General features: G+C 35.3%; 1 long non-coding RNA gene across 1 annotated transcript; it reads left to right on the forward strand.

The window, feature by feature from the left end:
• Positions 1-280: 280 nt before the first annotated feature.
• On the forward strand, positions 281-2608 carry LOC112273163 (uncharacterized). The gene is made up of 2 exons (XR_002966930.3): positions 281-1122; positions 1394-2608. It is a non-coding gene; the product is annotated as an uncharacterized LOC112273163 (long non-coding RNA).
• The last annotated feature ends 1337 nt before the right edge of the window (positions 2609-3945 follow it).

Below are 3945 nucleotides of genomic sequence, written 5' to 3' on the forward strand. Positions count from 1 at the left end.
TCTTTGTGATTAAAAGTAATTTTTCAATAGAACGTTTTTGTTCATTCAACACATAACATTTTAAGTTCTTAAATTTTTTCATATTAGAATTTTTGATGCAAATAAGTAAGTTCAGTAAGGTATCAAAAAATCAATGTAAGAAAATCAATATATTTTAATATTAATATTTTATACATAACTGTATAAGATATATATATATATATATATATATGACAAATCATTATTGAGACTAACTTTTGCTAATTTAAAATTTTATGATGTGTATTTTTTTATTCTATTTTAGATGTTACAAACTTAAAAATATATATATTTATATATATGTGTTTATATAATCATTTATTTGTGTATGTGCATACACCTTATTATAACTTCTTCGAAAAACTTAGTTAGTTGAATGCACATTTTTGCTGATTTGCCACAATTTTTTTTGTTGTTTTTTGTAATTTGTTTTGCTTGACTTTGTTTTGTTTGTTTGTGGGATTTGTGCCTTCATCTCCGAGGTCATTTCATGGAAGAGCTCGATCGATCGTTGCAAACGCTCCCTCACAGCTTCGGCGTTTCTGCACGCCTATTCGTGGTCTTGGCCGTGGCTATCCAGCTTTGGACCCTCATAATTTTATTTGTTGCGGAGAAATTGGTCGCACGCGGCGAAATATCGATTCACGAGTTTCTTGCGCCGAAGCTCGTTTCTATGTAAGGTCTTCTTGTGCGATGCTTCCCATCGGTGAGCTTCGCTTGTCGTTTACATGTTCGATTACGCGCATCGAGATTGCTCTACATTGATTTCAAGCTCAGCTTCTCATCGGATGTCTGATACTCTGTGTTCGAAATTCGATTCCATGGTGATCAGCTTGTCGAATGTGCGGAGACTAAAGTTTGCAGCATTCCGTGAGCTTGAAGCGTGCGGTGGTCTGCGTGCGAATGATTTTTTTGCAGCAAAAAGTACGAATCAGGATTCCTATTCAACAATCTAACAACAATTGTTGAAAACTCTAACTCTGATGATCAACATGGGTTCGAAATTGTAACGGTGCATTTCATCCACTGTCAACAATCGACGTTCGCTGTCATATCTAGGAGGTGGAAAGTATGCTCTGCACGAGAGTGCGCCTTCAATGCCAGGTACAAATTAGGCGGGGCTTTGATTGAACTGCCTTTGAAGGAATTGCTATTCGCGTCAGCGATCCACATTTGCAGCACATTGGTGTCCCCGTGACTTCACGACCGTAATTAACGGAATGGTTTTATGCCAGATTACCCTCCAACTTGTCGGCCATCCCTCTGGGCATAGCCACTGCGCCGAAATCTCGGAATTTCTAAGGCTGCTATTAGGCCCTTTCTCGTTTGCTCCGAGCTTTGATTACTTACCCGTTTTCCCTTTCATTTATGGCAGATCTTTCACGTGTGCATACAGTGGGAGACGTTTCTTTCAAACAGATTCATCGTTAGATTTCATGGTATGATGGCACGGTGAAGGGGAATGTGTCTGGACCATCGGTTGTACACCTACATTCTAGAGGTTTCTAAGAATTAAGCATACGATGAGACTATGCCTTGGTTAGAATTCTTTTGTGAATAGTTATCCAGACGGAATTTAAAATTGTCGGTTGTAATTGATTGAGTAATGAAGACGATTATGACATACTACTCGTAGTACTTCATCCTGTGTTCGTGTGGTTGATGCTGACGCCACTTGATTTGACTTCGTCGGTGACTTCTCCTGCTTCTTAGACTCAATCGTCCCTGATACTTTTACTCTTCGTCCTTCTCGTCGGTACTTGCGATAGATTTAGGGTGATAGATAGTTCATGATGAGCAGCTCTTGCAATCGTTTCACAAACGTCAACAACATGAGAGGTTAGCATGCGCAACTCTAATATTTCAATTCCTGCTAAGCTCTCAAAGCATTGCATACGGTACCGAGATGACTTTAAAAGTTGAAGGGAACCTCTGCACCGTTACAATTCGATTCATTTCGTCGAGGAGACATTTCATCCTTCAAGAGCGCGTGGCTCATATGAGATCACCGTGTACCTAAGCATCTGCTCAGGAGAACTTGATGATTAGGTTTGGTTTGGCGTCCTTGTTATGGCCACTTTCCTCACTTCGCTAATATTTCCGCTACGCACCGTCATAATTCTTCTTCTAGTAATTCATTGCATCGACCCCTACCCAGGCATTCTTCTAAACATTTACAAGCCCGCAGCGCCTCTGGTATCACCTTCGGCTGACAACTTCACACGTCAGTGTCGATCTGTAGTAGCAGGCAAAGGTACTCTCTAACAACTTAACCTCGAGGATTCGTGGCCTGGGTACTGCTTTTGTTGGCTTGCATTCCGACGTTCTGGTATGAGTAGTTATGAGCTGTGAAAGATTTGTATCCTGGATGCGCATGTCTTAATGCGAAGACTTTAAACATGTTTGTGTCGGAAGCACACATGCGCTCTTCCTCTGTTTAGTTCACTCATCCGACGCTTACATTACTTAGGGTAAAGCTAGGATCAAGTTCTACTTAGTCGGTCTCACTTAAGCTCTACTTAGGCGATGTTGCCACTATTTCCTGCAGTTCATTTCTCAATAAATAAAGGTGAGATGATGTCGCTTTTTATGATATTAGAGCAATGCAATCGAATGAGCCCAAAGCATCAATTGGGCATGAGTGAGATTCCTACATGCATTTGAGTTCTGTAGATTATTATAGAACTCCATGTCGTGAGAGAGATAATTTAAAAAAAAGAAAAGGAAATAGTATAAAAATATCACTATATTTGGTGAAGCATTTTTTTTTTTTTATGATAAAACAATTAGATAGAGGGTGCAAATATGTATCATGGTCAATTTAAATTAAGACACTTTTCTAAATTTAAATTAAGGCACTTTTTTAAAGAGATGAGATGTGAGACAAGTTGAAGTTTAAACTAGAGCTTTCAAATGAAGAAAGCAATCTTAATTGAGCTATTGAGGAAGCAAAGCTACCACTTATTGCTAAATAAGTCAATTAATTGAAGATAAAAGAAAAGTTTCACTTGATGTCTATAATAAAAAAGAGTTTTTTTCCACTAGTATTAATATATTTGACTTAGATATTGTAGAGTGTTGAAATTACTTTAAGCTACATTGTATAAGAGATATATTTTAGCACATGATTGTTTTAGATAGAAAAATAAATGATGTATTTGAAAAAAGACATAAAATAGATAATTATCTATATGATGTGTAATCTAAAAATACTATGTTAGGTAGATTCAATGCAATGGTTGATGAAATGAAGTTGATGTACATTATTTTGGATAGATTGCCTTCAAGCTTGTCTATTTTTATCTCAATCTTTAGCATTGATCTTATAAATATACTTCCTATCTACATATGCCAACATTGATCTACAAATGCATATTGAAGATTCGTAGAAGTAAAGAGGCAATAATGGGATGAAAGAAAAAGCGATGCTAGTCTAAAGGCAATTCTTTGGACATGGTAGTGGTTGTAGAAGTGAGCTTGTAAATATATACAAATAAAATATATTATATAGATTGGATTTATACTCAGTATTTAGATATATGTTTCAAATTTTTTATTCACTACAATCTAACAATAAAAACAATAGTGTTAGATATGGTTTTTGTGCAGCAATATGTAATTATTGCAAAAAAACCAACCATTAGGAAAAAAAAATTGACATGAAAGAGCTTAATAAAGACATTGAATATATGCAATCGTGAATTATCAATTTGTATATAAGAAGTCTTTAGATTTATTGAATTGAAAATTAAGTTTGAAACAACAAGTATAAAGATGAATATGATTTGTAGAAATTAAATAAAAATATAAAAGAAAACATCATTAAATTAGAACATAGTCAATAAGATTGGTTTATAGACTCTATTGCTAAAATATATATATATATATATAGTAATAATATTTTTTAAATATTTAGTTAGTTAAAAG

This window comes from Physcomitrium patens, chromosome 20 (genome assembly GCF_059467195.1).
Source record: "Physcomitrium patens ecotype Gransden chromosome 20, ASM5946719v1, whole genome shotgun sequence".
In the NCBI taxonomy this organism is placed as follows: Eukaryota; Viridiplantae; Streptophyta; class Bryopsida; order Funariales; family Funariaceae; genus Physcomitrium; species Physcomitrium patens.